The 13806-nt window shown below is 42.6% G+C and overlaps 1 long non-coding RNA gene across 3 annotated transcripts in view; it reads left to right on the top strand.

Annotated features, from left to right (window-relative positions):
* Positions 1-753: 753 nt before the first annotated feature.
* LOC138786947 (uncharacterized) overlaps positions 754-13806 on the top strand; it is a 47283-nt gene continuing 34230 nt past the window's right edge. For 2 of the 3 annotated variants that reach the window (XR_011362260.1, XR_011362259.1), the window contains exons 1-3: positions 754-930; positions 5812-5879; positions 7377-7416. This is a non-coding gene — a long non-coding RNA (uncharacterized lncRNA). Of the gene's footprint in view, positions 931-5811; positions 5880-7376; positions 7417-9187; positions 9269-13806 lie in introns of those variants that run through there. The other variant, XR_011362261.1, reaches the window with a different exon arrangement.

Consider the following 13806-nt stretch of genomic DNA (forward strand, 5'->3'; position numbering starts at 1 on the left):
GAGAGAGAAAAAATGCCAGTTTTCCCACTAATAAGCATCAATTCTGTATGTAAGTAGTTCAACAACGTTTGTGAAAAGTTAACAAAACAACACGTTTACTACTGATGTTCAGCTCCGACCTTCACCTGACAATAGACCCCGGTAAGTGGACCTTCACTAAAAGTTGTTGAGTACCCCTGCTCTAGAGCAACCTTGTTTACACCAGTGATTCTTATCCCCTTTGTCAGGACACTCTATAAGAGTCAAGAGACTGATCTGCAGTAGGACAAAAAGCCTAAGCTGAAGTATCCTACTGATCCAGGCTCGACCACCTTGGGAAGGCTCTAGGTGTTAGCTAAGCCCAGTTGGTTTGGCAAAAGGCGGACTTCTATATCTAAGGTGCTTCTAACCATGAGCAGGGCCGCTTCTGTAATGAGGCGGAATGAGCACCCCGAGCCACGGCATTTATATATTAGTTTTATATCGGTAATAGAGGTATTCTGAGTAGAGGAAACCCCTGGGGCTTCCTTAATTTGAGAATAATGAAACCTTGTCATTTATTGTGGCCACCTACTGCTGACCTCAGCTGTTCTCTAATGTCCCATTGTTTAGATACTTACACAATGATATATTGTCTGTAGGAATATCCACCCATCAGTCAGAACTTCAATGGGAACGTATCTTAGAAAATGACTTCTTATTGTCACATAATCATGTCAGAATTACAGTGATAGGGGACATAAGTGTCTTTATCCTTTATCCTGCTCTAGGATGTGGAAGCTGGACTTCTGCGGCTGGAGGTCACCAGGTCGCTCCACAAGGGTGGTCCCCGTGTGAGCAGCAGCTCGTTCCCAAGAATCGGTGCAAGACACCAGAGAACAGGCAGAGTATACGCGTTCAGCCACTCGGGTCATCAGCGGGAGAGTCAGCGCAGTACCGGGGATGAGACAGGTATCGTAAACAGACAGATGAAAGGTCAGGGCATATGTACTGCATTGATCTCTATAAGCAATCATGGTATTGCTCATAGATGTCTCCTGGGGGGACTTAAAGAAAGTGTAAAAAAAAAAAAATTATAAAAAAAAAAAAATCACATATAAAAAATTTTAATCACCCCCCCCCTTTTCACATTTTGTAATAAAAAAATAAATAATAAACCTGTTTGAATTTGAGTGCAGGATTGCCCAAACTATTAAGGTATTACATTCCTGATCAGCGTAAGTGCAAAAAACTGCCAAATTGCAGATTTTTGGTCACATCTCATCCAGAAAAAAAAAATAATAAAAAGTGATTAAAAACGCAGATATATGCAAATGAAATACCAATAAAAAATACAGATTATGGCGCAAAAATGGAGCCCTCAAATAGCCCCATAGACTAAATAAAGAAACTAATAATAATAAGTATCAGAATAGAACAATTTGAAACATGTTTAATAATTTTCAAAAAGTTTAAAATTTTTTAAAAGTAGTAAAATAAAGTGAAAGCTATAAAAATTGCCTATCCATGTACTTGTACGGACTTGAGGTACATAGATAACATGTCAGTCTTACCACGCGGTAATTGGCGTAAAGACCCCCCCCCCCCCTTTTTGGTGTCGCAAAAAATTAGATCTCATAGGAGTCTGTAGGGGAAAAAATAAAAATGCTATGGCCTTTTATACGAGGAGAAAAAAAAGTGCTAAAAAATTTATTTTTAGGGGGCATCTTAAAGGTTTTTCCTCTAATGAGAAACCCCCTTAAATGCTCACATGCTTCTGTATGGCTATGTTCACACAGCGTTTTTTCAGCTCCGTTTAAAATGACGTCCGTCATTTTGAGTCTAAAATAACGGACGTTATTTAGTTTACTGACCTCCCCTTAGTGCAGTGACTGGTATTTGCACATTATTCTAGTTTGGTTACTAATCGGCCGTTGGATGCGGCTTAATTGAAAAGTCCATAGAATTTAATAGCAAAAACGGAGACAGAATGGTGACAAAAAGAAAACTGTGTGTGAACTACAAATAAAAAAACCTCTGTTTGCAAAAGACTTCCGAAAATAATGGTCATGTTAATTATTTTGACGTCCGCGGCAAAAACGTCCGTTTTTCAATGCATTGGACGTCCGTCTTCCCATTGACTCCAATGCATTGCCAATGCAGTCAGTTAAATCCCTGCAAAACGGACGTTTTTTAAAATATGAAAATCGGACGCCTTTTCAATATTTTTGACGTTGTGTGAACATAGCCGAAGTAGGAAACAAACATATATATATATAACAGCAGCTTAAAGTCGTAATAATACACCGCTTCCATATGAAAGACTACATGTGACTGTGGGTCAATAATAAAAGTAAACTGCAGAGGGCGCTGGTGTCACATAGAATTTACTACAGTTCCCAGACTGAAGGTCTTGGGGCTAAGATGGTATGTTATCAATATTACTTATTCTTTTGCAGAAAATGCTAAATCTCACCCATCATTAAAGGGGTATTAGAGGAAACATTTACTTTTCCCCTATCCACAGGATAAGGGAAAAGTAGAAGATTGCTGGGGAGTCTGACCTCTGTACCCCCCGCCGATCTCCGTATAGGGTTCTGTGTTATAAATAGATTCATAATACATTAATTCCTATGGAGCTGATGGAAAGAGCCAAGTACATTGCACTTCCAGCATACTCGGCCGTTGCTCCATAGGAATGAATAGAGCTGCGGGTCACATGCCGTACCTGCAGATCTATACATAATACAGAAGCCGGAGGCCCGATATAGAGATTAGAGGGGGGTACAGAGGCTGGATAGGGGAAAATCTGATTTTCCTGGAATACCCCTTTAAGAGTTTTGTTACTATTATTATATATCTATCATTTACTATAAGGTTAAGTTAACACAGTGTTTAACAGCGTCCGTTGCTATCAATGGACGTTGTTAAACAGCCGGCTGCATTTAGGACATTCCTGTAGCTAATACCTCTGTATTGGCTGTAGGAACGTTCTTTTTTTTTACAATTGATTTGCGGGCACTGTCAGGTGTGCCCGCAAATCAATTAGCCATCCACTTCAATGTAAAGTGCGGCCCCCGCCACACATTACATTGTATGAACAGCTATTATTTTCGGATGCTTATCACTGAACAGCGTCTGGAAATAATGGGCAGGTACATTATTCTAAGGACCATTCTAAAGATTAAATAATGCTATGTGAACACAGCGGGTGGCATTGCATTAACTTCAATGCCGCCCCTGCAGTAAAGAACGGACGCTGATGCCATTGCAATCAGCGTCCGTTCTTTACATAAAAAACAACAACAAAGTTTGCACATGGCCTAATGTTGGTGATGGGAGTATAAACACACATACGGTTGTAAAGGCTGCATTTGCACCCAGCATGCTGAGCCAGATGGGGCCTAGAGGGTCTCTGTGCCCCATATGCAGAAGCAAGTCATATAATTAACGCATAGCTTAGAGGTGGAGGCATAGAAGCAACCGATTTTTGATGGTCTACTTACAGAACGTCGACTATTTTTGCTTGTGTTTTTTTTTTTTTTTTTACCATTAGGGTGCATTAGGTGTCACATTCTATTTTCACCACATGGGGGCACTATTGATTTTTTTTTTTTTTTATAAACCACAAATGTACTAGTCAAGGCTGCTTGGTATTTTTGTGAATTGAATTGATTAAAGGGACTTATAGAATATTCCACTGTACTATGGACTAACGCTGGAAAATACAAAGGGAACCCAGTGAAGGTGATAAATCGCTGGCTCGGCGCTATTGTCTTCCAGTTGGCTGGGATTCACTGATGCTTCTGGCAGAGAAACCTTCATTCACACCTAATGCTGAGCAGCTTCTCCTAGGTAGATGAAATGAATTCTTTACATAGTACTTTCCCAGCAGAAGCTCGGCCGGGCCTGTCGCTGCTTGCTAGGAATCCGGGGAAAATATTCCGTTTCAGCAGAGCAAATGTGTCTCCTCTATAATGATTAACCTCACGCAGAAGTTCAACCCTAGATTCTTTATACAGAGACTCGCATCACTGCACAACTGCATAGCATGAAGAATTGCTCTGCATGTATTACTGCATGTATGGAGACACGAGAGGAGGAAAAGTGGCCATGTTTTTGTAGCGCTGGATAACCCCTTTAAATAATAGTAACCCACAGAGATGCAGGATGCTTAAAGGGGTATTCCCCCCAAGAGCAAAAAAAATAAAATGCTCCCAAACCTAGCTGGTCTTACTCACCAAGTCCGCCTGAGTATTTTGAGCCGTCTCCCGTCTTTCTAGCTGCTTCCGTTCCATAGTTACAAGTTTTTTAAAAAGCCGATCTATATCCAACATGGCGTCGGCCAGAAAACTACATCTCCCATCATGCAATGCTAATGTCTGATTGGTACATGATGTAGCAGAGCTGATATCCACCAGATATAGCAGTTGAGCCAGTGATACAGAGTTGATTGTGTGATGCCGCAAATGATGCCAGCAGGTGGGTGGGGGGCCGGAGGGCGGTTGCCCGTAAGCGCCGCAGCTGGGGGAATGGGGGGGGGAGGAATACCCCTTTAAAGAGACTCTGTTAGCAGGTTATGGCGTCCTATCTCAGGGTAGCATAAACTAGTGACAGAGAAGCTGAACAGAATGATGTATCACTTACATTGTCCTGTGCAGCTGATCCAGAGATCTTCTCCTGAATAACATGGACAATAAGTAGTCCTCTCTATTATGTGCATGAGCTCAGTAGTCCTGCATATTCATGAGAAGCAGAAAACTCCACCCACCAGCTGCTGATTGGCAGTTATCTATCCATGCTGTGTATAGGCAGCCAACTGTCAGTCAGCAGCTGGAGAGCGGAGGGAGGGGTGTGGCAAGAATCCTATTCTCCTGCATATTAGGAGAACGGCTGAACAGAATGATGTAAGTAATGATGGTGTTAAAAAAGTGAGGTCTATTAATATATATATATATATATATATATATATAGTGGTACCTCGGTTCTCGAACTTAATTGGTTCCGGAAGGCAGTTTGAAAGCCGAGCAGTGTCTTCCCATAGGAAATAATGTAAATGTGATTACTTGGTTCCAGCAGCCACGAATAATTACCTACAATCAAGTGCTCAGTATAATCACTACAGTGCAGTACAGAACAGCACTATATACTGTACAGGACATTACACATAAGAAATGTTCATCAGAACCAGCAATTATAGTACAGTAGTCACCAACTCCTCACCCATCCTACTGTATAGCGTCCCCCCCATCCAAGCACTGTAATGTATGGGAGATGGTGGTGCACTGTCTGTACTACTACTGCACTGTATATGCACTCCAGCAGTCTTATACAGCACTGTACTGTATGTGAAGCCTCACCACTGCTTAACTCGCCAGGTACAACCCACCATCCACGCTCGCAAAAACGTTCGAAAAACGTTCGAAAACCAAACAAAGTTCGAATTCCAAACACTACTTCTGGGTAAATTTTCGTTCGAATACCAAGCAGTTCGAGTTCCAAAGCGTTCTAACCCCCCCCCCCCCCCCCCCCATCATGGGATGTAACTATTTTGAGGGATAACATTTAGCTGCTGGAATATTTTTTTTTTTTTTAACTAGAATATGCTGGAGGCCTTATGGTTTTTCTCTTCTTCTGCCCTCCCAGTAATCCATAATCATGTAGGAAAATTGCTTAGATAAGCTCCAGCATTCAGTCACAGAGTTTTAAATTCCTTTTTGCTGCATAAATTAGATAGGAGCTTCCTAAGGAAGAGGTCCTGTGCAGGTAGTGAGCTTAATGTAAGAACCACAAGGCATAGTTAAATGTCAATACATGTTAGAAAAATAAAAATCTGTTTGTTTTTTTTTTTAGTTTCTGAAATAGCATCCTCAGGGAGCCCCTACAGGCCATGAATTAAGTTTTTTCCTAATACTGCACAGGTAATATTATTAGCTTCACTGTATCAGTACTTAGTACATGTGCCTTCTCTCTGAGATATCCTAAAAATGTGATCTGTTGAGGTTGCTTGAGGACTGGTTTGAGAACCCCTGTTCCAGACTATTATCTGTACTCATTTAAAGGGGTCTTCCACTCAAACATACCTTTTCATATGTTGCTGCCCATGGTGAGACTAACAATTCCATTCTTGTTATTATCTATTCAGTCTCCTTCCCCCAGTTTTGAGCTGCTGCTTTCTGCTGAAAACACAAAAACTGTGTCTGAGCTGTTTAGTCTCTGCTTTCAATGTTCTCCTCCTCCCTTCTGAGACAGCTGATGTAAACAAGTTCCTATCTGCAGCATTGTAGCAACTTTGTAATGCCAGGAAGGAATATCATAGTGATAACATCAGCAACTTGACCTCAGAATAACCCTCCCAGCATTACTAATACACTACAAAGTTGCAGATAAAGCCTGCCTGGGACTTGTTTACACCAGGCATCATAGAATGGAGGGGGAAGGAGGGGGAGACAGAGAGAAAAGCTTTCACATCTTTTTGTGTCTTCAGCAGAAAGCAGCAGCTGAGAACTAGGGGAAGGAGACTGAATAGAAAATAACAAGTATGGGCAGAAACATATGAAAAGTTATATTTTCCTTTATTCCCTTTGTATAAACCCAGAGGTTTTACAGTTTGATACATATAAAAATGAAAAGCAAGTCTATGAAAAGGACAGCTGTTTTGTGCAGTGCCGCCTGGTTGTCATGCTGACGATGACCTAGTAAAATGATCTCTACCATTACTCTGAAGCTAGTATGGTCTCGCAGTTATGAAGGTGCACTTACAGTATTCCATATGGGTTTGCCTTGAAGTGATATGGCATGGAGGAGGCTGTAATTAAAGGGGTTGTTTACCATTTTTTTTTCTTTCAAATCATCTGGTGCCAGAAAGTGCCAAAGATTTGTAATTTACTTCTATTTAAAAATCTCCAGTCTTCCAGTACTTATTAGCTGCTGTATGTCCTGCAGGAAGTGGTGTATTCTCTCCAGTCTGACGCAGTACTCTCTGCTGCCACCTCTGTCCATGTCAGGAACTGTTCATAGCAGTAGCAAGTCCCCGTAGAAACCCTCTCCTGCTCTCCGGACTGAAAAGAATACAGCACTTCCTGCAGGACATACAGCAGCTGATAAGTACTGGAAGATTGAGATTTTTTTTTATAGAAATAAGTTGCAAATCTCTGGTACTTTCTGGCACCAGTTGATTTAAAAAGAAAAAATCTTTTTGGTTAACAACTCCTTTAAGGCCTGGTTGGAGACAGCAGCATTGGCCTTTAGGGATTTAGAGGCCCCAAGGTAGTTAGGCCTGATGTGGGGCCTGGGTTTTAGGCCTGGTTGGAGCAAGTCTGAGAACAGTGGGTTAGGCCTATTAGATAGAAAAAGGGGTAGCGAAGTAGGGGAGATGGACTGAACAGCTTAAACACAGTTTTCTATGTCTTTTACAGAAAGCAGCAGTCTCAAAACTGAGGAATGGAGACAGAAAAGGTATGAAAAAGACATATAAAAGACATGAATGGAATGAATTGTTAGTCTGCAGGAGGGCGGATGATTCAACATATATTTTACCTAGAAAAATGCAACAGCTCGATATGAGTCCACCTTATCGTGGTGAGGCAGTTTACACTGTTTGCAAATAGTAACCAAGAGACTCATTATTTTTGTGGGAATTTTTTGGGCAGTTGGGGGGGCTGCTTTTAATTATTTTGATGTCTATGGTGGGTCTGTATCTTGCTGTTGCGGTGAGCTGTTGCATTTTTCTGTGTTTTTGTGTGTTTGCAATTTCAGCCATGGCAACGTGCTCCTGCCTAGTGTGAACAGTGTTCTAGGAGAGCTGACCAATTTTTTCCTTTTTTTTTATATATTTTACCTAACCAGATAGCCCCTTTAATCGCTTTGCGGCAAAAATAGTTTAAATATTTCATTAAAGTGACTCTGCACCCACAATCTGCCCCCCCCCAACCACTTGTACCTTCGTATAGCTGCTTTTATCCAAGATCTGTCCTGGGGTCCATTCGGCAGGTGATGCACCTATTGTCCTAAATAACAACTTTTAAACTTGCAGCCCTGTGTCACATTGACATGGCCTAGAGTGTCCGTGCCCTAGGCCTGCACCGCCCCTCCATCCCGCCCTCTTCATCATGGACCAGGCAGGATTTCTCCTATTCATCATTTGTCTCAACACTGCACATGCGCTGGATTATTAAGGCACCTGTGCAGGTTTCAGACAAGTGATTAGGAGCCCTGGGGCATTCCTAATGATGAAGAGGGTGGGGAGGTGGGGCAGTGCAGGCCTAGGGCACACACACTCTAGGCCACACCAGTTTAAAAGTTTTTTTTTAGGACAATAGGTGCATCACCTGCCGAACGAACCTCAGAACAGATCTTGGATTAAAAGCAGCTATCTGAAGTTAAAACTGGTTTGGGGGGCGGGGGACATATTGTGGGTACAGAGTCACTTTAACTTTTTTATTTAAAAAAAAGAAAGAAAAGAAACATGAACTAATAAAAGGGTTAATAAGACCAGATGTGATACACCATCACTCTCCTGAGTAGAACATACAGGCTCTGGAACAGGAAGCCTCGGTTTTTCGGTTTCTACCATTCCGAGCACATTGTCCTCCGGTCACATTGAATATAAATAAACAGGCGCAGTTCTGTTGTGTCTAACTTGGATTTGAGCAACTGGGAATGATGTGCAGCAAACATTAGTCACACCAAGATAGGGAACACAAATGACCAACTTCTTCTCCATTAATTGTTTCCATGCCACTGGCTCCCTCTCAAAGGGAAAGTGGTGACTTCAAAGCGTCCTATTATATCCCCCATTAATAGCTTATAAAAGGCCGCCCATTCTATGGAAACATCACGAGAAATGGGACGTTCATCTCAATGTACATTTTTGGTTTACGTAACTGGAATTTTAATGAGTGGGAATCAGAATCTCTCCGACTGGGTTCTTTATTAACACTTGTGCTGCTTTCTGGGCCAGCCAAGTCCTGTTTTAAAGTCTCCCAGAACTTCTTGTGTGTTCTGCTCTTCTCTTTCATTCTTCCCAGGCTGGCAAATATACTAGGGTAGGGATACAGTTTTTACATGTATTTTTCAGCATAAGGCTATGTTCACACAACGTATCCTTTATGACAAGAACGTCCGTTGTTTGCCATTAAAACGGCCGTTCTTGTGTTGCATTGAAGTCAATGCAGACAACGGCCCTGGATCATGCAGTGTATAGAATAATCATATGTTTTGATTTTAGGAAGAATATTTTATTGTATCTGCACCAGGCAATATGAGGTATCAGGTATATACATGAGTTGTGTAAGGAGAAGAGTTCGACTTTAACAGGAATTCGAGGATCTTGTTTCTGTGACATGTCTATATAGTAGAAGTTAGGCACAATAAAACACCATTGAAATAAAAAAAAAGTTTACAGATTTGTAATTTACTTCAATTTAAACATCTCCAGTCTTCCAGTACTTATCAGCTGCTGTATGTGTGGTGTCGCCCCACTGGGAGGCACGACCGGTCCCTTGCTAGCTGGTAACTTGTGACGCCATTTCTATGGTGGTTGGTCAGGATATAGCTCAGCTAGATGTTAGATTGTTGTGACGCCAGTGCCGGTTGGGCACACAGGTATGATGGCACACCTACTTTTATTTTGACCTGCCGGGCTGTTTAGGGGTCCCTTGGGCGCTTATCACGGTGGTCCGGAGTGGAGTTGTGACCCACCCGGACTATCAGTACCGCCACTCAAAGAAAGGGGAGATGACCCAAGGAAAGTGCAATGGCTGTGTAGGTGCTTAGGGAATAACCACTGAGTCTTGTTAAAATAAATAAACTCTTCTTTACTGCAGGAAGGCTTAATTCAGTGATATACAATAGGATCTTGTCTTGATAATATACTTTAATCTTTAGTGACATGACCTGTGCTGAGAGCTCAAGGAGAGGTATAGTTGTGCTGACTGAGTTGCGTGCTGAGAGGTAGAAGAGGTTCAGAGAAGTAGAGAGGAAAATGTTGTGAGAGTCCCTACCTAATGTAGTACTGTGCTCTGCCGGAACTTTAGAAGGAGAATAAGTAGAATACTTGAGAGTAGAGAGAATACTTGTGCCCACGTTTTGACTCTTTGGTCTTTGCACCACTTATTGCCCACCAGTGTCAAGCGACCCGTCCTAGAGGGTGACACAAGCCCCAGACCTTGTTACCTGGGATGAGCAGAGTGGTCAGAGTTCTCTGATGACACCTACGCTGCAAGATAGAGTAGGCTTCTAGCAACTTTGCCCTATCTTGATCAGTTCCTCTTTCTTCAGGATACTGTCCTGCACTTTTAGACTGCTTTACGGCATGGGTTCGGGTGATCCCTGACTTGTCCTCTGTAAGTGTGCATTATGCTGGGCTCCCGGGACATTGATGTGTGCGGGACTGCTCTCACTGCAGCGGTTCCACACACATCAAACCCCTTCAGTGTCAGGAACATATATATATACATTCCTACTGCATGGGGTATGTGCAGTATCAACGTATATACATGGATTGCTTACATGAAGGGGTTAAAGAAGCTGTACAGGTGTTTAAAGGGTAAAATGACAAATGAGGATAATATATCTTGTGAGCCGCCTTCTAAATGCTTTTGTACTAGACTGCAAACAAGTTGTCAGGAATAATTTAACTTCTAGCGCCTGGAAAAACACGTATAAAGCCGACCTAAAAAAAAAAAAAAAAAAAAAAAGAGTCCAACTTTTTAATCTATTTATCTAAAATTAATCATGGAAAATTTGCTAAATTATAGTCTGACTGCACATTTTCACTGGTATTACTATTAGAAATAAAAACACCAGGGACATTTACATAACTGGGACTAAAAAGTATCTGCTAATCATTTTTAAGGTTGAGCCATTAAAAATCTAGGTGCTGACTATATTAAGTGTGAGGTGTAACAAGGGGATCTATTGATGGTGGACTGCTCATGCTGAACACCCAATGCTAATGCAGAGGGACAGGTTTATAGTGGACAGACAGCTGCAGCCGTACTCACACCGCTGTTTGTGCTTTACAAAGAGCTCTATTGTACCAGTCAGGTGTCTGGAAGTTCACGTCTTATAAGAAAAATAAAGAAAGTAAAATACGCCATATAGTGAGCGAAGTGTAGATGCTGGAATTAGCCTCTATCCCCCCCAGAAGATTAACATTTCTGTGGGTTAAGATCGTCCGCTTTGCAATCTAAATGGTGCGAAGTGTTAAACCTAAATTAAATACACAAATAAATAAACCTCTCCTTAAAGGGGCTCTAAATGTTTGATCGAGTACTGCTTAACCTCTTCCCCGCCAATTTCATTTTAGTTAAGTTTAACATAACAAAAATGACGCAGCCAGGGACCCTCTTAGTCTCTGGGCAGCTGCTCATCTATCTTTACGTCCCCACTACCGCCAGGCTCAGTCCATGACATTAACTGGTAGCCTTCCAGTTGATTGGGTGCGTACGTTTGCCACGGTCGTCCTCTATAGTGCTACGCTTTCCTCACCTGCCTCCTCCTGTGCTTTAGTGAATATAGTGAATAAGCTTGTCTGGGGGGGGGTGAGCATTTCAGGTTTGCCTTAGGCATCAGAAAACCTGGAATCGGCCCTGCCAGTGTGGCTGTGCCTAGAACTTCTACTTTCCTAAAGTTAGCCCTATAGATCACACAATGATGGTGTCAATGTGGTGTCCCACCACTGGTGCTGTCTAGAACACCTAGAGTAAGTCACCCTCTCTGGTTCACAAGTAGGTGATGTTTTCACAGCCCCACCACTCACAGGAAGGTTTAGTATTGGAGGAATTAGTTCTTGGTGGGAGGAAGCTGAAAAGTTGTTAGCTGGAAGTCCATGCGGATGAATGTGTGAGAGACTCCCTCCTTACAAAGTTCACCTGCTAAATACTAAAACCAGTATGCAGTGCTAAGCTCACCTCAGGGGAGAGAAGCCACCTAGGAATAACCCTTAATGATGCCAAAAACCTCTCAAAAAGCTGCAGGGCATTATCCTGAAGCAAGAGGAACTGACCCTAGTGGGACAAAGCTACTGTGCAAGGTCTACGTATACTACTGAGCAGTGCAGTATGACTGGGAAACCTCGGAAGTCTGCTCAACCCAGATAATTAATGACTGGGGCTCACATTACCCACCTAGGATGGGTATCTCGCTACTAGGGGGCATAAGGCGGTTCAGAGCGACTATTGGCATTTGTGAGTATGAGTATCTACTTACCTCTCTACCTATACACCTGTTCTGGCAGAGCACATTCACTACATTGGGCAGGGCTCCTCTGGCAACTCCTCTCTTCTTCTTTTTCTCTCTACAAAGCACCTTCTACTTTCACAAGCACTGGTTACCTCCGTGTCAGCACTAACATTGTGTTACAGGATTTGCACTATGGTATCACGTGTACTGTTAACCTCAAATTTTACTACAGTAAAGTGTTATATTTTTGACTAAATGCATGGGACTCTGGCCTACTCTGTTAGCACCTACACCCACACACACACCATCGTATACTTGGGTTATTTCCTTGTTCTGTAAGTGGCGGTACCAACCGGGTGGGTTTGCTACCAGGTTACTGTGACAAGTGCCCAAGTGACCCTCAACACTCCCAGAGGTTACCGACCATTGGGGTTAACAGCGGGCATAACCATAGCCTTAACACACGAGCGAAACACAAAGAGGCTCCCGCTCCAACCAGTCCATCACATCAACACCAGAGTAGGAGAACGGCCCAAGAAGGGACAGGGGAGGACACAGTTGGTGAGCCCTAGTCTCCCACCAAGCTGACCCTTCCTACTTGCCTCAAACAGGCCAAGGTGACTGTGGACAACCATGGTAATGGTCCCTTACCTGAGAACATGATTGGACCGGCCCCCTGATCCTAGACACAAACACCTGCAACATACTTGACTGACTGGCAGGGAGACCTGCCAGTAATTGCACCACAGCTGCTAGAATAAACACTCTCCCACTGGGTGATGCTGATCGTCAGCCATAGGGTTGGGTTGCTCCTTGGCCAGGAGCACTGTCACAGCCAGGAGGGGGAGAGAGAAAAGCTCACACTCAGTTTTCTGTGTCTTCAGCAGAAAGCAGCAGTTGAGAACTTTGGGAATTGTTAGTCTCACTATCAAAAGTTATGTTTGAGTGGAATACCCTTTTAAATAGTGCCATTTAGTAGCTGTAAGTAAGTACAGCTCTGCAAGTCTGCAAATGTTTAGTGACAATCTAATTTCATTACAATTTTGGAACCTGGCATCTAGCAGACCAATGGTTACTGGATGATTGATGCTGGTGTGTTACACGTTTTATCATATTCATGTACTTCAGGTGTCTGTACACAGAATTTCAGTAGTAGCACGTTAAAAAATGACATTTTAATAGGACAGGCCTGGGTTTGATGTGGCCAGTTTTTGTAGACTTATGTTGGGCGTATAGAAGCTGGCGTTTTAGCGGGTGAAATTCATTATAATAATGGAGACATTAGGTGGCCGCCTCTGTGCACCTTCCTTTTCCTTGCGGCTGCGCTGACGTACAGGCGTGAAATTTCATGGTCTGGTTGTAAATTATAATCTCCGCTCAGACATTTTTCATATGTTCAGGTTAGGAGGCCTTTGAAGATCTTGGCAGCATTTTAGGAGCTGGTGGCAAAGCTATACATTGCAGAATCTTTTAGCAGAACGCATGCTGGGATCTGACAGAAAGGAAAATAAAAAGCCTGAGCAGATGAAATGATGGATTCATAATACCAAATGACACATCCAGGCAACATATAGCAAATTGTTTAAGCCCGACTGAGCGGTGATATTACGTTCTCACTAGATTTAGAGAGTCCGGTTAGAGGTTATAAAGCAGGTACTGTAC

Source organism: Dendropsophus ebraccatus, chromosome 3 (assembly GCF_027789765.1).
Source record: "Dendropsophus ebraccatus isolate aDenEbr1 chromosome 3, aDenEbr1.pat, whole genome shotgun sequence".
NCBI classification, from domain to species: Eukaryota; Metazoa; Chordata; class Amphibia; order Anura; family Hylidae; genus Dendropsophus; species Dendropsophus ebraccatus.